The sequence below is a fragment of the Musca domestica genome, unplaced genomic scaffold (genome assembly GCF_030504385.1).
Source record: "Musca domestica strain aabys unplaced genomic scaffold, Musca_domestica.polishedcontigs.V.1.1 20, whole genome shotgun sequence".
In the NCBI taxonomy this organism is placed as follows: Eukaryota; Metazoa; Arthropoda; class Insecta; order Diptera; family Muscidae; genus Musca; species Musca domestica.
This window is the reverse complement of record NW_026712250.1, coordinates 9,253,137-9,274,484: the sequence shown is the minus strand read 5'-3', so window position 1 is coordinate 9,274,484 and position 21,348 is coordinate 9,253,137. Positions and strand designations below refer to the sequence as shown.

At 31.6% G+C, this 21,348-nt stretch overlaps 1 protein-coding gene across 3 annotated transcripts in view; it reads left to right on the top strand.

Annotated features, from left to right (window-relative positions):
- Positions 1–247: 247 nt before the first annotated feature.
- The window catches only part of LOC101899765 (plasma membrane calcium-transporting ATPase 1), a 55,314-nt gene continuing 34,213 nt past the window's right edge, over positions 248–21,348 (top strand). For 2 of the 3 annotated variants that reach the window (XM_059122408.1, XM_059122405.1), the window contains exon 1: positions 249–1,094. The gene's annotated coding sequence lies outside the window, so the exon portion shown is untranslated. Of the gene's footprint in view, positions 1,095–21,348 lie in introns of all 3 variants that reach the window. The other variant, XM_059122407.1, reaches the window with a different exon arrangement.

Genomic DNA, 21,348 nt, shown 5'->3' with positions numbered 1-21,348 from the left:
AAATTAAATAAAATAATTTTTTTTTCTTTTCTTGGGGCAGTCTATTTGGCGTTTTTCTTGTTAGTTGGGGCATTGGCAACACTTAACCCCTTATACTATTTGTGTGTGAGCGTCTGTTTCAAACAATACGTTTGTGTTTTTGGTTTTTTTTCAGACAACTGCTCGCTCCTCTGTGTGTACGAATGCCCCATTGAACGCTGGGTATTTGCTGAGCTCCACTGAGCTCCGTTCGCTGGCTGGCTGGCTGGTGTCTATATCTAGTATCGTGAACTTAGTACAAGCGAGACGTCGTTTCGTGCGGAGAGCGAGCGCTGTGAATTTGAATTGAAAAAAAATATATATTTAAAGAAGAAAATTTAGCAAAAAATTAGAAGAAAAAAATTCATAGAGCAAAAAAAAAAAAGAAGGTTGTGAAACAGAAAAGAAAAAATCTACCTATTTTGCAGTGTAAAGTTTTACAAAATTCCGAGAGCTGCGAAGTTGAAATAAATCCATTTTTTTTTTTTGTTCTGGGAAAAGTGGTGCCATTTGTGGAGAAAAAAAAGCAAACGAAATGTCAAATATGCAATAACTTCAGATTTCCCCAAAACGAATAAATTTCTTTCTCGTAGAGAAAACACTCAAGGTGTTTTTTTCCTTTGGCCGATTTTTTTCCTTTCTTTCTTTCAACCTACCTATATGAACCAGTGACGACAGAAAAATCGGCGACCGCGGCGGCAACGACACACAAACGGGGCAGCACATACCAAATATTCCCCAATATTACATTTGTACAAAAAAAAACGCGCACACACACCCCAACCTACATACATAGATCCATATAAAAATTAAAAAAAAAATAAAACAAAAGAGAGAGAGAGAGAGAGAATCGTGAACAGTGAAAATAAATATTCCCCCCCAAACGAAGTGAGCGAGTGTGTGTCACAAAGCACACCGCCAGCACACACACAGCACTTAGTCAGCTGTGTGTGTTTGCTCCAACAACATAACAGCTGATTGGAGTATCCCCATTAAAGAGGAATAAATTAGTACGCGAGTGAGTGAGAGCAACGAGAGAGTGGTGGTGGTGAGCGCCAAGAAAAAAAAATACAAAGGTAATTAAAAAATAAAATTTATTTATCAGAGCCATCTGGTGGTAGATAGTGTTTAAGACACACACACACACGAGTGCCATAAAACGGGAAATACAAGTGTGGTGTTAAGCCAAATAAAAGAAACAAACCAACAAACAAACGTATGGAGCACATGCAATAAATAACTAATTACATTAACACAAAAAAAAAATGAGAAGATTACAATAACAAAAACAAAGCATACATAAAATAAACACAACAATTCTCCAAAAACCAGCTAAGTAATTAAAACAATAACAACAAATCCCTAACGTGCTCAGTTTATTCAATGAGGGCCATTATGCATAAAGAGAAAATAGCCAGTATTTACTCACCCATCTAAAGGGAGAGAGTAAATTCCAAACTCAGTAAAAATAGAGTTCACCCAAATGCAAAGAGTTCACAACAGCAAGTGTTTGTGTGCAAGTCTGTGTGTGGCTGTGTGTGGGGGGATAGCCGTTTTAGAACACCCACAACCACAGCAGCAGCAGCAGCAACAGAAAGTCTAAATAACAATAATACCAACAACAAAAGACATACATTAGAGAGTAGGCAGAGAAACAATGAACACCAGCATGATGACATCCACCCACACTAAATAAAAGCCAATGGGGGGAGACTGGGAGCAAAACCAGACATGGAAACACAGACACACACACAGAGAAACACAATGAGAGACAGAGCACCAAATGCAAAGTTATTTTGCTTCGTCTCTGTCTGAGAAATTGTATGAAAAATTGATGATATTTACAATGTGTGCAACTCTTTCTTTCTTTCTTATTTTTATTTTTGCGGGATTTTGGAGGGAACTTTTTTGGACATGGGAAATTAAAGAAAAATTATAAAATAAATAGAAAAATTAAAATATTAAATAAAAATTAAATTTAAGAGAAGATAAAGGTATAAATGACAAGTCTTGTGTGTTACAACTTTCCTTGATTTAATTAAAAAGAGATGGCAGAGTAGAGACCTAGGTTGCATTGTTTCAACTTTTGAGGTAGGAGGTTCAAGCCTGTTTGAATTTTAAAACCTCTTTAGTTTTTTAAAGACTCAATGCGATTTTCTTAAATATTTTTTGTTACGAATGGGATTTTTTAAGAAATATTTCTTTCACATATATTTTTTTTTTCAAATAACTAGGTACAAGCGGGATATTTAATATATATTTAGGATAAACACCGATATTTTACACCTTCAGCCAGCTGACCTAAATTGAATTGTAGAAATTTTGGCGTTAGGAGGTTCAAGGAATATTAAAATCTCTTCACTTTTTAAAGACTTGTATTATTTAAATTTCGAATGTCATTTTCTTGAAATCTAATTTACCTGGATATATAGTTCATTCTGAGATTTATAGTGAAATTTTGTGTAGAATATTTCTTCCTTTGCTACTTTTTGTCTAAAATGAAATTTTATGTCAATTTCAGGCGTCAACTCGAAAAAAGTCCGAGAAAAAATTGAACAAAAAAATGAGGAAATCTTTTTGCGTTTTTTTGGGGGCCAATATTTTTTGATATGGAATGAAAATAGAGATTTCTTTTCTTTGGCGACTTATAGTGAAATTTGATGATGAATATATCTCTCTTTAACGTCATCCTTATAAAATTATGATTTGAAAGGGAATTTAACACAAACTCACATGGAGACGTGAAAACGTAAACACATAATTTTCTCTTGTAATATTTAAAATTCGAATGTAATTTTCTTGAAAACTATTATATCTGGATATATAGTTATTTCTGAGATTTATAGTGAAATTTTGTGTAGAATATTTCTTCCTTTGATACTTTCTGCCTAAAATGAAATTTTAAGTCACTTTCAGGCGTCAACTCCAAAAAGTCCGAGGGAAAATTGAACAAAATATGAGGAAATATTTTTTGCGTTTTTTGAAGGGCAATATTTTTTGGTATAGAATGGAGATAGAGATTTCTTTTCTTTGGCGACTTATAGTGAAATTTGATGAGGAACATATCTGTCTTTGACGTCATCTCTCTAAAGTAATGCTTTATTGGAGAAATTTGCGTAAACTCACAAAGAGTACGGTTTTAACCCTAAAATGCCTTTTTAATATATTTGAATTCTTGGCTTTTAGCAAAGGTTTAGATTCTTGACTTCTTTTAGGACCTATAGTAGAATTTTATGACAAATAATTTTGTGGAATATTTTGACCTGCTACGATCCCGATTTTAGGGAAATTTTAATCACATTTTCAAAAAGGGACCAAAAAAACCCCTTTCTTGACCCACTTGAGGGTTAAAATTTCCAATCAAAATATTTCTCGTGTTTTTATCTGCAATATTGCCGAAGACACTATATAGCTGAAATTCAAGGATTCCGAGGAATCTTAATCCGATAATCTCCATGTGTTTTGTGGTGGCGCCCAATCAATGTGGCAATAAACGTATATTTTTTAAAGAATTTTTTTTCAAGGACCTTAAGTCGAATAAATTAGGAGTTTTTTAAAGAATTTATTTCAAGGACCTTAAGTTGAATAAATTAGGATTTTTTAAAAAATTTATTTCAAGGACATAAAGACCAAAAAAATTAATTTTTTAAAGAATTTATTTGAAGAATAAACGTGGATTTTTTATAGAATTTACTTCAAGGATATTAAGGCTAATAAAGGTGAATTTTTTAAAGAATTAATTTAAAGAACCGTAAGTCGAATAAATGAGGATTTTTTAAAGAATTTATTTCAAGGACCTTAAGTCGAATAGATGAGGATTTTTTAAAGAATTTATTTCAAGGACCTTTAGTCGAATAAATGAGGATTTTTTAAAGATTTTTTTCAAGGACCTTAAGTCAAATAAATGAGGATTTTTTAAAGAATTTATTTCAAGAACCTTAAGTCGAATAAATGAGGATTTTTTAAAGAATTTATTTCAATTACCTTAAGTCGAATAAATGAGGATTTTTCAATGAATTTATTTCAAGGACCTTAAGACGAATAAATGAGAATTTTTTAAAGAATTTATTTCAAGGGTCTTAAGTCAAATAAATGAGGATTTTTTTAAAGAATTTATTTCAAGGACCTTACGTCGAATAAATGAGGATTTTTTAAAGAATTTATTTCAAGGAGCTTAAGTCGAATAAATTAGAAATTTATAAAGAATTTATAAATAGGACCTTAAGTCGAATAAAAGAGGATTTTTTAAAGAATTTTTTCAAGGACGTTAAGTCGAATGAATGAGGATTTTTTGAAGAATTTATTTCAAGGACTTTAAGTCGAATAAAAGAGGATTTTTTAAAGAATTTATTTCAAGGACCTTGATTCGAATAAATGGGGATTTTTTAAAGACTGTATTTCAAGGACCTTAAGTCGAATAAATGAGGATTTTTTAATGAATTTATGTCAAGGACCTTAAGTGGAATAAATGAGGATTTTTTTAAAGAATTTATTTCAAGGATCTTTAGTCGAATAAATGAGGATTTTTTAAAGAATTTATTTCAAGGACCTTAATTCGAATAAATGAGGATTTTTTAAGGAATTTATTTCAAGGACCTTAAGTCGAATAAATGAGGATTTTTTTTAAGAATTTATTTCAAGAACCTTAAGTCGAATAAATGAGGATTTTTTAAATAATTTATTTTAAGGACATGAAGACCAATAAATGTTTATTCGTTTAAGAATTTATTTCAAGGACATGAAGTCTAATAAATGAGAATTTTTTAAAGAATTTATTTCAGGGACATTAAGTCTAATAAGTGAGAATTTATTAAAGAATTTATTTTCAAGGACCTTAAGTCGAATGAATAAAGAATTTATTTCAAGGACCTTAAGTCGAATAAATGAGGATTTTTTAAAGAAGTGAGGATTTTTTAAAGAATTTTTTTTCAAGGTCCTTAAGTCGAATAAATGAAGATTTTTCAGAGAATTTATTTCAAGGACCTTATGACTCCACAGAGTCTGTAGGTAACCCCGGAGGTCATCATAAAAATCTGCCATATATTTTTTTTTTTTTTTTTTTTTGAATTAAATAAATCCACAATTAATCCGTGCGGTTTCAGATTATAAATAATTGTTAACCAAACCCTGAGCTGCCCGCCTTCCCGTCTCTCTCTGGCTGGCCAGCTTGAATGCTACAATGACTGGATCTCTCTGTCTTTCTGTCTGTCGGTTTGGCCAGCATTCTGTTTGAATATTAATAGAAATACAATGAAACCAACAAAATGACAAATCACAAATACAAGCAATTCGCATTCCGAGAATGAAATCATCGGAGACAGCAACAACGATGACTACGACAAGAACACCAACAACAGCAACATCATCATCATCATCGCTGCCATCAGAATAAATGTTGTTACCGTCAACATTAAGTCCACACCATTGCCACCATCATATTTTTGTTGTTGTTTTTTAGTACAACAACAACAACAAAACAAAGTACATGAATAAGTTAGAGGTTCGTCATTGTTGTTGTTATTGGTTTTAGTTGGTCATACATTCCGCTTGACTGACTAGCTTGACTATGGCCTTAATGGCAACCAAAACAAACGTAGTTCTATAAATCTCCCAACCTACCACCTCCCCCTCGATACTCTCTTCAAATTACATACCACCTCACCGGCATGTATTACAATTTTATCGCATTGTTATTTTTGTCACACTCCACAAAAATTCTCGCCACTGGCCAGAGAAACTTGTAGAGGTGAGAGGTGTCGTGTAACTCAAGGGAGAGAGAGAGAGAGAGAGAGGGAGAAAAACAGTAAATCAGGCGAGGGTGAGAGCAGTGTTTGGAAATGTGCAACAATTTCACGTTTTAATGTGAAAATCGTAACTTATGTGGTGAGGTAGGACACAGAAAAAAAATAAATTCACACCAAGCTTTGGCAGATTAGTCACTTCGCATGCATTGTCAACGTCAATGGAAAGCGGAGTGCAAAAAAAAAATTATAAACGTGGCCAAGTATTCAATTAAGGCAAAAGGAAAATTCTTGAGCTTGGAATTTGAGACAGAGGAATTGGGTAAATATTGAAAAGAAAATTTAATTTGGATAATTTTTAAGGAAATCTGAGAGAGAGAGAGTATCTATGAGAGAGAGAGAGAGAGAATATGAGACTGTGTTTACATGGAGTCCACCTTTTGTGGCATATGGAAAAAACGCTCTATAGAGACCTTAAATGGCTCTCTTTTGAGAACCTTAAATGGCTCTCTTTTGAGAATAGAAAAGGAGAATCTTAGAGGCTCGAATAGGTTTTAAAATGAACATCTGGAAAATAATTTTAATAGAAAATATAAAAGGATCTCTCTCTCTCTCTCTCTATCTGTGTCTGTCTCCTTACAGTAAAATAGGAATAACCGTAGAGCCCGGAAAGGTCTTTCTATAGACGACTGAAAAGGAGTCTCTATAGGCGACTTAAAAGAAAATATTCTTTAAAAAAAATACAATTTTCAAACTCAACTCGTTTTTTGAGAAGTATTTTTTAAAACAGAGATTAAAGCTCGCAGGTCAGTTCGCAGTTACAGATTGCCAAGATGGCTACAGAAAAAAATTTATAAAAATCCCTCGGGTCTTTTTTGGAGTTCTCAAAAAGTCCCACAGACCTTTTCAGGTTCGCAGAGTGAACTATCACCTCTGCAACCCTTAAACTTGACTTAATTGTTGGCTAAAGATTAGCTGGAGCCCTCCTTTCCACAATCTGTTGGCTATTTTTAAAATAAAATCGATTTTTCTAGCTGTATAATCGTATTTTCTAATTAGAATACGGGTGCGTATAAGTAATATTAATTTTTGGGAATTTCGGGGAAATCTCCTATATTTCGGTAACGCAAGTTGTTACTGATGTTATGGATATGTGAAATTGTAGCCAAGGCATTACCAAATTTTTATAAATTTTTCTTATAAAATTAGTTCCCGTCTCCATGGTAAAATGTGGAGATTTTAGGTTGGATTTCCCTAAGATGGGCTAAGAAAATCAGGTTAATTTTAATTTAAAGCATTTGTAAACCAAAAAGTTGGTCTCCTCTTTGTTGAAATTTTTGTCAGATGTTGAGGTTTCAATAATCTGCTGGTTATTTTATTAAACACCTCAAGTTTCTAGTTGTTAAATGACTTTTAAGGGGTTTGGACACCATTGCGTATAAGTACTATTAATTTTAGGGTATTTTTGGAAAATCGTCTATATCTTAGAAACGGAAAGAGTTAATCCCATTATTTTTGTTGAAAATTGTGGCCAAGGGATCAAATATTTCAAAAAAATATACTAGCTGACCTGCCCATGGAAAAATATGGAGTTTTTTGGATCCTATTTCGCCAAAAAGGTAGAAGATGTTAGATTCTTTTCATTATCAAGTGTCTGTAATCCAACAAAATGATCTCCTTGTTATCAAAATGGCTTGCACCTCGTACGTGTTTTAAAATCAGTTATTTGTTTCATAAAATAAATTAATTTTCAAGTTCTAAACCCAGTTTTAATAAATTGGACACCATTGCGTATAAGTAATACTAATTTTTGGGTATTTTTGGAAAATGTCCATTATTTTGAAAACGCGAAACGATATTGGCACTATTTTTGCGTGAAATTGTAGCGATGACAGCAGAGATTTATAAAATATTTAAACAGTTCTTGTGTCAATGGAAATCTATGGAGATATTGGGTCATATTTCAAGAATATTTAAGTTTTTGTTTTTGTTTTTTTTTTTTTTCAAGCATCTGCAAACCTAAAAGTTGACTTTTTTGTTATTGAAAACATTGTTGGATTAAAGCTTTTCAACAATCTATTAAATATTTTACGAAATACGGTGAGATTCTAGCTCTAAAATCATTTTTAATTACTTGGACTTCACTGCGTATAAGTAATAATAATTTTTGGGTATCTTTGGTAAATCGCCTATATTTCGGCAACGGGAAGTGTTATCGAAATTATTTTTGGGGAAAATTGAAGCCAAGAGATCAGCATTTTAAAATAATTTTCGGGAAGTTGTTCTTTCCATGAAAAAGTTTGGAGTTTTTTGTGATTCATTTTCAACAAATTTGTTCTGCATGTTGGCATATTTGAAGAAAACAAATATTTTCGGGCTGTAAAGTATTTTTATATTTTTATTTCGCTTCAGAGAACCACGAGATATTAAATTAGTTGCCCCAAGAGATGAATAATTACAAATTGTTGCCATTAAAACTACTTTTTCCCCATTTCAATGGTCCACAAATAACAGAGCTCATTTCTTTGGTTAACCACAGGTCATAAATATTTTAGGAATTAATTTTATTTTATTTATTTATTAATTTTTTTAAGTTTTGTAGACCTCTGGCCACCATGAGTAACTATTTACTTGGAAGTTTTAAAATAGGATAATGTAAAAGACCTACGATTTGATATTTCAAATCAGAAATTATTTTTTCCTGGCCACTGAAAAAAATCTCTTTTCTGTGAAAACTATAAATAATTTAAAAAAAATTCTCTCTCACTTTAAAATCTCCGATTTTCTCTCAATACTAAACCTCTAACTCTTAAATACGACTATTTATAGACCAGCTCACTAGCCACTCCGTTGTGAATAACGTCGTCGTCATTGCCGCTGTGATATGCGTTGTTATTTTCATTGATCATCTTGTCGACAAACGAATCTGGTTTGGTTACTTTAAGAATTTCGAAGAAGCCAATTATCACCTGCCTTGAAATGAAATTCTGTGAAACGTAAACGGGTTTTTAATTTTGCCATTTTATTGACGTAAAGTTTGTTACATATCGAAACGGCTGTGTGCGCTGAATTTATTGTGGCGATTTTGTGTGGAGGTAGCACGTGCGAAAGATTCATGGAATGGGAATGGGGAGCGAGAGAGACAGAGAAGAGAGAAATGAAGTCATGAAAAGGGCTCTGAATAGAATTCGAAAAGTAGTTTCAAAAAATCCAGAATATCAAGCTCTGAAAGGCAAAATATTTTTTTTTTTTTTTTCAAAAATCCCTGAAAATATTTTTTTAAAAATCTCCGAAAATATTTTCAATAATTTTAGAGTTCGGATAGTCTTATGAAAAATATTTTAAAAATATTTACGTTTAGAACTCTGAAATCACTAGAAATATTTTTTTCAAAAATCCTCGAAAATATTTTCAATAATTTTGGGCTCCGATAGTCTTGAGACAAATATTTTAAAAATATTTACCTTCAGAACTCTGATAGTCTTGGGAAAAATATTTTTCTAAATCCTCCAATAACAACTCTACTTGTTTTAAAAAATCTTAAAAATCCACTCTTAGACTTCGGTTAATCTTTGAAAAATATATTTTTTATAAAATCCCTCTTTGGAGCCCCGATAGTCTGAAAGATTTACATTTATGGCTCCGTTAGGCTTGGAGAAGGCATTTGTATGAAACCCACAACCAATATCTGTAAAAAAATCAGAAAAAACTCTACAAATTTGTCTAGAAATTCCGAAAGAGTCAAATAGACCCTTTATAGGTTCTCAGAGGAAATTATACCTGAAATACTTTAAAAAATTCTCTACTTTTTGAGGAATTAGATGTCGAAGCATATGATAACCATTATCTGCTGGTTATTTTGTCAAAGAAATTAATTTCCTCGCTGTAAATTAATTTTAAATTATTGGACATCATTGCGTATGAGTATTATTAATTTTTGGGTATTGCTGGAAAATCTTCTATATCTCAATAACGTGAAATGATATCGACACCATTGTTGCGGGAAATTTTAGCCAAGAGATGTCCTATTATCATACCAATTTGGTGTGCCATGTTCCGCTAGAAAAAAATTGAGTTTTTGGATCAGATTTCCCAATTCATTATCAAAAATTTTTCCCAAAAGTTAACCTACTTCTTGGCTAAGTGATTTGCGGATCATAGATGTCTAAAAACTTATCGGTTTTGTATAAAATTAATTAAAATTTCCTACTGGATCCCTGATAGTGTCAGGGATTTTTTTTTTTTGTCTCAAAAATCCCTGAAAATATTTTTTCAAAAATCTCCGACAATATTTTCAGTAATTTTGGGCTCTGATAGTCCTGAGAAAAATATTTTAAAAATATCCATATTAAATGAGCATATGATAGCCACTATGTGCTGGTTGTTTTGTCAAAGAAATTTATTTCCTGGCTATAAATTAATTTTTAATTATTGGACATCATTGCGTATGAGTATTACTAATTTTTGGGTATTTTTGATAAATCCTCTATATCTCAAAAAAGCGATTTCATATCGACACTATTGTTGCGGGGAATTATAGCCAAGATATGCCTCAGTATCATACCATTTTGGTGTGTACGGTGCCCATGGAAAGATGTGGAGTTTTTGGAACCGATTTCCCCAATTACTGGTACGTAATTTGGAATTTTTAATTATCAAGCATTTTTTACCCCAAAAGTTAACCTACACTTTGGATAATCAGCTGTCGGATCACACATTTTTTTAATAATCTATCGGTTTTGTATAAAATAAATTGATTTTATTACTGGGTCTAACAAAAACCAAGAAAAATCCCTTGGATTCTTTGCACAAATCCTTAAAAAGTTTAAGAGAAGTTTTTTAGGTTCTCAGAGGAAAATTGACCTCAATAGGGTATTTGATGTTAATAATATTGCCTCCTTCTTGAGGAATTAGATGTGGATTCATACAATTTACCCTGCCTGATGATTATTTTGTTAAATAAATTAATTTCCTGGCTTTAAAACAAATGTTAGTTATTGGACACCATTGCGTATAAGTATTATTAATTTATGAGTATTTTTGGAAAATATTTTTTATCTCAATAACGCAAAGTGATATCGACACCATTGTTGCGAGGAATTTTAGCCTAGAGATGCCCCATTATCACAACATTTTGGTGTGCCTTGTGCCCCTAGAAAAATATGGAGCTTTTGGATCCGATTTCCCCAATTACTTTTACATAATATAGAGTTTTTTCATTATCAAGCCTTTTTCACCCCCCAGTGGACCTACTTGATCAATTTTCGGATCATAAATATCTAAGAGCTCATCGGTTTTGCATAAAATATATTGATTTTCTTACTGGATCTATACAAAAACTAAGAAACCTTGCGAAAATTTTCCTAAAAAATTTGCGAGACCTTTTACAGATTCGCAGAAGAAGTTCTACAACAAATAATAAATAAAAAGATTTCGGATCATACGATTTACCCTACCCGATATTTATTTTATTAAATAAATTAATTTTTTCGCTGTAAATTAAATTTTAATTATTGGACACCATTGCGTATAAGTATTATTAATTTATGGGTATTTTTGGAAAATATTTCATATCTCAATAACGCAGAGTGATATCGACTCAATTTTTGCGGGGAATTACAGCCAAGAGATGTCCCATTAATGTACCACTTTGGTTTACCTGGAGTTCCCGGAAAAAAAGAGGAATTTTTGGATCCGATTTCCCCAATTCATTATCAAATATTTTTCCCCAAAAGTTCACCTACTTCTTCGCTAAGTGATTTGCGGATCATAGATATCTAAGAACTTATCCGTTTTGTATAAAACTAATTAAAATTTCTTACTGGATCTAATAAAAACTAAGAAAAATCCCTTAGAATCCTTGCCGAAAATGTCAAAAAATTAAAGGGAACCTTTGAAGGTTATCAGAGGATATACTACAACAGATACTCTAAATTTTGTCTTCTTCTTATCCAAACAGATGGTGGATCATAGGATTTCTCCTACCTGATACATATTTTTTTAAAGAAATTAATTTCCCGGCTGTAAAATAATTTTTAATTACTGGACATCATTGCGTATGAGTAGTATTAATTTATAGGTATTGTTGATAAATCCTCTATATCTCAACAACGTGAAATGATATCGACATCATTGTTGCGGAGAATTACAGCTAAGAGATGACCCATCCTCATTCCATTTTGGTAGGAATGGTGCTTTTGGAAAAATGTGGAGTTTTTGGATCCGATTTCCTCAATGAGGGATAAGAATGTTGGGGTTTTACCATTATTAAGCTTTTGTTAACACAAAAGTTGACCTACTTTTTGGCAAAATTAATGTCGGATCTTTGATTTTTCACCTTATTTTTCTTATATTATGAAATAAATTAATTTCCTGGCTGTAAACCATTTTTTAAAGAATTATACACCACTGCGTATAAGTGATATTAATTTTGGGAATTTTCTTTAAATTGCCTATATTTCTGCAACCCGAAATCATACTGGTATTATTGTTGCAGAAAATTGGAGCCAAGAAAACACCTTTTCATATACAGTTTAGGTAATTCTTGTGTCAACTTTGAAATGAGGTCCAAATTCCCTAACGCTGGGAAATGTTGAAGGGTTTGGATTTTTGTAACTTCATTGGAATCTAAAATTGATCTACTTTTTGGCAAAATTTTTACCTGAGCATACCTTTTCTGGATTCTCTTGGTTATTTTATAAAATTAAGAAATATATATCTGGCTATGATTTAGTTTTAAATTGATTGGACACCACTGCGTATAATTATTATTATTTTATTTATTTATTTTTTTTTTTTTTTTTTTTTTGGTATTTTTGGAAAATCACTTGAGTTTCTGATATCCCAATTTGATTTTAATATACTTTTTGTGGCAGATTATAGCCAAGAGACCACCCATTTATAAACAATTTAGATAGTTCATCTCTCTATTTAATAATCCTGAGTTTTTGGGGGGCTTATTAACCATTATTGGTTAAGTGAGGTTAAGTTATTTTTTTGTAGCTTCAAGTCCATATAACCCAAAAAGTGTGTCTATTTATTAGCAAAATTATTGTAGGATGATATATTTTCAACAAAATATGGGTTAATTGGTGAAAAAATTTGAAAATTCTAGCTCTAAAATAATTTTTAACCTTTGGCCATCATTGCGTATAAGTAATATTAATTTTTGGGTATTTCTTGGAAATCTGCTATATCTTTGGAACCCGAAATGATATTGAGATTCTTTTAATGGGACATTGAATTTAAGAGATCCTCGAATAAATATGCTGTTTAAAAAACTCTTGCTTCCATGGAAAAATCCAGAGATTCTCTGAAGTTATTTGGGAAAGGAAGATTTGGAAAAGTGGAGTTGCTTTGTTTTGAATTTTAAGCTCATGTAATCCTAACTATTGTCGTACTTTTAAGCAAATTGGTTTAAGGATCTTACGAATTTATAATCCTGCTGATTATTTCATTAAAAAATTTGTCATTGAAGCTGTAAAATGATTTTTAATTCTTCGAACACCATTGCGTATAAGTATTATTAATTTTTGGGTATTTCTGGGAAATCCTTTATAATTTTGGAACGGGAAGTGATTTTAATATTATTTTTGTTGAAGATTGAAGCTAGGTTATCCTCGAATAAATATGATATTTAAGTAAATATTGTGCCATGCAAATATCCGGAGTTTTTCGGGAGTTATTTGGGAAAAGAAGATTTAAAGAAGTTGGGTTACTTTGTTTTGCATTTCAAGCTCATGAGACCCTAACTATTGTCGTACTTTCAAGCAAATTGGTTAAGAAATCTAAAGAATTCATAATCCTGCTGATTATTTAACTAAAAATTTTGATATTGAAGCTGTAAAATTATTTTTAATTCTTCGAACACCATTGCGTATAAGTAATATTAATTTTTGGATATTTCTGGGAAATCGTTCATAATTTTGAAACGGGAAATGATTTTAATATTCTTTTTGCAGGAGATTGAAGCTAGGAGATTCTCGTATAAATATAATATTTAAAAAATTTTTGGTTCCATTGAAAGATCCTGAGATTTTTGGGGGTTATTTGGAAAAAGAAGATTTAGAGAAGTTGAGTTACTTTGTTTTGAATTTCCAGCTCATGAGACCCTAACTATTGGCGTTCTTTCAAGCAAATTGCTTTAAGGAGTTTACGAATTTATACCCCTGCTGATTATTTAATTAAAAAAAATTGATATTGAAGCTATAAAATGATTTAAAATAATTCGGACATCATTGCGTATAAGTATTATTAATTTTTGGGTATTTCTGGGAAATACTTTATAATTTTGGAACGGGAAATGATATCGTGATTCTTTCTATAAAAAATTGAGGTGAAGAGATCTTCGAAAAAATATGCTATTCAACCAATTCTTGGTTCCATGGAAAAATCCAGATATTTTCGGAAGTTTTTTTGGGAAAAGAAGATTTAAAGAAGTTGAGTTACTTTGTTTTGCATTTCAAGCTCATATAACCCTAACTATTGTCGTACTTTTAAACAAATTGGTTAAAGGATCCTGCGAATTTATAGCTCTGCTGATTATTTTATTAAAAAAAATTTATATTGAAGCTGTAAAACGATTTTAAATAATTCGGACATCATTGCGTATAAGTAATATTAATTTTTGAGTATTTCTGTGAAATCCTTTATATTTTTGGAACGCGAAGTGATTTTAATATTATTTTTGTTGAAGATTGAAGCTAAGAGATGCTCTAACAAATATGCTATTTAAGTAATTCTTGGTTCCATGGAAAGATGCAGAGATTTTTGGGGTTATTTAGAAAAAGAATGTTTAGAGAAGTGAAGTTACTTTGTTTTGTGTTTCCGGCTCATGAGACCCTAACTATTGGCGTTCTTTCAAGCCAATTGGTTTAAGGAGTTTACGAATTTATAATCCTGCTAATTATTTCATTAAAAAAATTGATATTGAAGCTGTAGAATGATTTTTAATTTATGGGACATCACTGCGTGTAAGTATTATTAATTTTTGGGTATTTCTGGGAAATCCTTTATAATTTTGAAACGGGAAATGATATTGAGATACTTTTTGCGGCAAATGGAAGCCAAGACCTGTCTTTTTAGCATTCTTTAACAATTTTTGGTTTCATGGATTTTTGGATAATTTTTTAGTAATGAAAACAAAGAAGTCATTTATTTTCCTTTTATTTCAATGACTTTGCCAAGGCTTCCTTAAGATTTTTTTTACGAATAGCTTTGAAATAATTTATTTTACGTATTCCTAGCCTTCTTTAAAGGAAAATCAAGCCAGAAAAAAACACAATTCTCACATGGCATGAATAAACAAATCGACATAATTGCTTGTGTTTGCCTGATTTGAATTTCGTGTACTGAACTTTTCCTACAGCGAAACACAAAACAAGAACAAAAACTCTGAACATGATATAGATAGTTGAGCCAACTAAAAATAGCACAGAGTTGTGGAAACCTTTTTCAATTGCCAAATTGGTATGGCGGAAGGGGGGAAGAGGGCCGAGGAGAGCAGGAAGTTTTGGTAAAAGGTTAATGAACCATAATAAAACGTTTCTGGCCTTTTTGGTATTTTTTTTTTTTTTTGTTGTTAAATATTTTTAAGGGAAAGGTGAGGTGAAATTTGGCGGGCCCATTGAGTGGCTAGCAGAAGTTGCCCATTCAATGATGGAAAAGCAATCAAACGTACACACTCACCCTCGAAATTTATAAATTCAATGACCAAGAAAATTTCAGCCAAGCAAATGAACGTTCAATGATGATCGGCTATGACGATGTGGCATCGCCAATTATTGCCAAACAACAAATTGCGTTAACAGAATAGTTAATAACTTTGCATTGTTGTGTATATCTTTTTGCACGAATAAATTTCTGTAAATATCTGCGAGCATAGAGCGAGAGCTAGAGTGAGAAAACGACTCTGGCCAGACATATAGACAGACTTGAAGACAAATGGCCAACAGAACATATAGACAATTGGACAGACCGGCAGCGGTCTCTTACACATGGACACATGGTCTTTATTATTCTTGGCCACAAGCCAAAAAATATATATGTGTTGGCCATAACAGCACTACATTATGAGTTAGCCAAGAAAATAGTCAGCTAGCCATAATTTTTTCTGTGTGCTCCCGGTCTTTTTTCGGCTCTCTATGTCGAAAATTGTGTGTTGATTTCGCACATGCTCCCATGTTGGCCTGTTTGGGCAGCTCCAAACTCTAAGACCCAAAAAGCCAAAGGAAAGAAAGATTAGAGGCTTTGTTGGCCAAAACAAAAATTTCTTTTGCCCACAAAAAATGTTGAATGGAAAAAAAATGTTAAAGGCAAATTGTGGGTCATGTCATGTGGGGGTCAATTGATTTTTTCCTTCATCCTCTTCTTAAGTTTCTGATGTCACGAAAAAATGTTTGCCCGGCAACGGAAAGGACATTTCATCATCGACAAACAAAACCCTTGTGACACAGGATGAACCGATTTTATTTAATATAAATATCGATTTTCCTCCAACCACCACCCATGGTGACTTAATTGTTAAAAGTAAATGGTGTCCGATGTCGTTAGCTCCAACAACTTAATTGAATTAAAATTGTATTAGCACCCGAGACAAGGTGCGGTAATCGCACAAGACTGATGACAAATTTGCATGAAGGTATCAAATGTTTTGGGCAAGTGACCTTCGGCGGAAAAATGATACCACTGGCCACCTAACATATTGAAAGAAACACAAATTACCGGGGTATATGTCATCATTGGATATTTTTTATAATTTTTTTTAAAAAGAATATCATTATGGGCTAGTGGGGTTGAAATTTCAAAGCAATCCCTTCACGGGTTCCGGAGTAAATGAGAATTTAAATAGTGCGCACACCGGTGCGTATGAGTGTTTTTAATTCATGGGTATTTTTGGTAAATTGGCAATAGTTTTGGCTATTTAAACGATATTTTCAATTGGAAAAAAGGCAAATGATAGCCAAGAAAATACTTCAAACGAGAGTGCCTGAAAAAATTAGGTAGCCTGTGAAATAATTCGGAATTTTGGGGCGTAAGCTTGGGATAGTTTGTGGAGAAATAAAGTAATCAAAACTATTTTGGTAGAATTCAATCCAATACCAAATGTTCGGATAATTTTTTGTTATTTTTTGAATAGAATATCATAATGGGCTTGTGAGGGAAAAAAATTTAAAAGCAATCCCTGCACAGAGTTTGGAGTAAATGGGTATTTTAGGCATGCGTACACCGGTGCGTATGATTATTTTTAATTAGGGAGTATTTTTTGTAAATTGGCGGTACTTTTGGCTATTTAAACGATATTTTCAATTGGGAAAAAGGCAAATGATAGCCAAGAAAATACTTCAAACGAGACTACCTGAAAAAAACAGGTAGGCTGTGAAATAATACGGAATTTTGGGACTTGAATTAGGATTTTATTTGGAGAAATTAAGTAATCGAAAGGATTTCGGTAGAAATCAAACCAATGCCAAGTGTTTGGGTAATTTTTGTGATTTATTTAAACAGCAGACCCTCAAGGTCTTGTAGGGTTAAAATTTCAAAGCAATACCTTCACAAAGTTCGTAGAAAATGGGTATTTTAGGCGTGAGTGCACAGGTGCGTATGAGTGTTATAAATACTGGAATATTTTTGGTAAATTAGCCATAGTTTTGGCTATTTAAACGATATTTTCAATTGGAAAAAAGGCAAATGATAGCCAAGAAAATACTCGAAACGAAACTGCTTGAAATAATTAGATAGGCTGTGAAATAATTCGGAATTTTAGGGCGTAAAGTTGGGATTTTATTTGGAGAAATAAAATAATCAAAAGGAATTTGGTAGAATTCAATCTGATGTCAAGTATTTGGGCAAATTTTGCGATTTATTTATACAGCAGACCCTCAAGGTCTTGTAGGGTTAAAATTTCAAAGCAATACCTTCACAAAGTTCGTAGAAAATGGGTATTTTAGGTGTGAGTACACAGGTGCGTATGAGTGTTATAAATACTGGAATATTTTTGGTAAATTAGCCATAGTTTTGGCTATTTAAACGATATTTTCAATTGGAAAAAAGGTAAATGATAGCCAAGAAAATACTCGAAACGAAACTGCTTGAAATAATTAGATAGGCTGTGAAATAATTCGGAATTTTAGGGCGTAAAGTTGGGATTTTATTTGGAGAAATAAAATAATCAAAAGGATTTTGGTAGAATTCAATCCAATACCAAATGTTTGGATAATTTTTGTGATTTATTTAAACAGCAGATCATCAAGGTCTTGTAGGGTTAAAATTTGAAAACAATCCCTTAACAAAGTTCGGAGTAAATGGCTATTTAAGGCGTGCGTACACCGGTGCGTATGAGTATTTTTAATTACGGAATATTTTTCATAAATTATCGATAGTTTTGCCTATGTAATCTATATTTTCATTTGGAAAAAGGCAAATGATAGCCAAGAAAATGTTCGATACGAGACTGCAAACAAATACTAAGTAGGCTCTAAAATATTACGAAATTTTGTAGCGTAAACTTGGGATTCTTTTCTGGAGAAATAAATGCAGATAAATATCTTGGTAAAATTTACGCCATCATTTTTACTTTTTTAAAAATTTTATTGAATAAAAGCAAAACATGTCGGAAATAGCATCAAATTTTATAATAAGTTTAGATTTGTTCGAATTGGTCCACTTTGGCATGAATTATGGCCTTAAAACGGACAATGAACCCGTCACATGCTGCCCGAAGGTTGCTCTGCGGTAGTTTGGCCCATGCCCGGCGAAGCGCTTGCTTGATGTGGTCGACACTTTGTTATTTTTTAGTGCCAACTTTGCTTTCCAAAATACTCCAGACACAATAGTTGAAGGGATTGGTATCCGGAGATTTTGTGGTGGCCATTGTGCGCTGGAAATGAAGCGAGAAACCGAATTTTGTAACCATTCTTGGGTGGCGCGTGCTGAGTGCGTTGTGATTTATCTAAATAGAGCATCGCTATGGCTCTATGAATTCAATATTTCAAAGAAATCCATCCACTGGCTTTAGAATAAATGGGCAATTATGTTTTGTGAACACCGGTGCGTATGAGTGTTTTTAATTCCTGAGTTATTTCAATAAAATGTCAATATCTTCCTCAATTGAATTGCTATTTTCAATTTGAAAACGGAAAATGATAGCTAAGAAGATTTAAATTAAGGATCAAGAAAATAAATTTTAGAGGGAATGCAAATGGTGCGAAATTTTGGAGCTTGAAGGTAAAAGTTTGTTAGGGAAAATAAAAATATTCTTTTTTATTTTAAAAAATTTTGAAAGTGTTTTTATATAATTTCTTTAAAATTATCATAGTTTTATTGTCATAGAAGAATATCAAGGACTTAAAAGGAATAAACAAAGATTTACTTTACTTTACTTTTTTACTTACCAATGTTTAAAAATACTTGAAAAAAAAAACAAAATAATTGACAAAAACTCAATCAAATTAAAAGCGTTGTGGGATTCATTTTATTTTTAAATAAAGTATCATTGTGGCCTTATAAGTTCAAAATTTCAGAGAAATCCACCTAGAGGTTTCGGAATAAATGGACATTTATGTTCTGCGTACACCGGTGCGTATGAGTGTTATTAATTCATGAGTTATTTCAATAAAATGCCAATATTTTCCTCAATTAAATTGATATTTTCATTTTGAAAACGGCAAATGATTGCCAAGAAAATTTAAATTAAGGATCAAGAAAATAAATTTCAGAGGGAATGGAAATGTTACGAAATTTTGGGGCTTAAAAGTGAAAGTTTGTTAGGGAAAAAAATATTTTTTTTTTTTTATTTAAAAAATTTTGAAAGTAATTCTATATTTTCTTTAAAAATATCATAGTTTCATTCTCATAGCAGAATATGTAGGTCTTAAAAGGAAGAAACAAAATTCTTTACTTCCCAACGCTTAAAAAAATACTTGAAAATCAAAATAATTGGCAAAAACTCAATCAAGTTAAAAGTGTCGGGGGATTTATTTTAATTTATTTAAATAGACTATCAGTATGGCTCTACGAATTCGAAATTTCAGAGAAATCCACCCACTGGCTTCCGAAAAAATGGGGATTTATGCTTTGCATACATCGGTGCGTATGAGTGTTTTTAATTCATGAGTTATTTCAATAAAATGTCAATATTTTCGTCAATTGAATTGCTATTTTCAATTTGAAAACGGCAAATGATTGCCAAGAAGTTATAAATTAAGAATCAAGAAAATATAGTTTAGGGGGAATGAAAATGGAACGAAATTTTGGAGCTTGAAAGTGAAAGTTTGTTAGGAAAAATAAAAATATTTTTTTATTTTAACAAATTTTAAAAGTAATTCTATATGTTATCTAAAAAAATCATAGTTTTATTGTCATAACAAAATATCAAGACCTTAAAATGAATAAAAAAATGTTTATTTTACTTCCCACCGCTTAAAAAATATTTAAAAAATCAAAAACCCTGCTGTTGGAATTAGATTTTTTTTTTATTTTTTTTCCTTTTCACAATAATTTTTCTTTCATCCATTTGATATCTGATTTTTTTAAAATATCTCCACATCTATGGCGAAAATTACCTTTGAAGAATCATCTATGAATTCTATTTATTGTTTATTTATTTAAAAAATATTTATTTATTTTGAGTTGATTATGTTATAATGTTTTCTTTAGCGCATTCAATATCGAAATCCGCACGCACCCTCTTCCAACTCAACCAAATAAATATCATTGACCACAATGATGTAAATATCTAGACATAATATATATACAAAGATGCTTCTATCATTTTCAATAAACAGATGTTTTTTAAAAGTTTATTTTTTTATTTAAATTTTTTTTCGAAATTTCTCTTTTTCTATTTTGCATTATTTTTTGTTTTTTTTTTTATCAACATTGCTAATTTTTTGTTATACCCCAAAAGCGATGTTAATATTTACACCATTGTGTTAACTCGTTGCTCGTTTCTTGCATGTGATCCTCGGTGCACAGCAAGGCGTCTTACATTGAGACATTCAGTTGAAAAACGTTTTTGTGATTTTTTTCTGTTGTTTTTTGTTCTTCTTTCAATTTGTTTTCTTGTTGCAATCACATGCTCAAGGCGTCTGGCCCCCCTCATTTACGTGGCGAGCACAAGAATTTAATTGAAATACCAACAACAAAACCCGAAATGTGTTAAATCATCGATTGCACAACAGCGATGCAGACCGTGCAATGCAAAGGAGAACAACAACAAAAACAAAAAAAAAAAACAAGAAAAACGACAATGTACGTCATCGTGTTAGTTGTGCCAATGTTACACCGGACAACAAAATATATTTGAAAAAAAATTAAATTCGAAAAAACATGAAAAAATAATTTTCAAATTCTCAGGAAGTTCTTGGCCCTCGAAACTTTGGAGATTCCAGGGATGCATTTTGGATTTCTATATTTCTTATAATTTTCTTGAACGGAATATCATTCAGGCCTTCTAAGTTTAAAATTTCAATGAAATCTATTAAAGGAATAGGGAATAAAAGACCATTTTAAGTTTGCGTACAACGGTGCGTATAAGTGTTATTAATTCAGGAGCGGTTTTAATAAAATGCCAATATTTCCGGAACTAGAA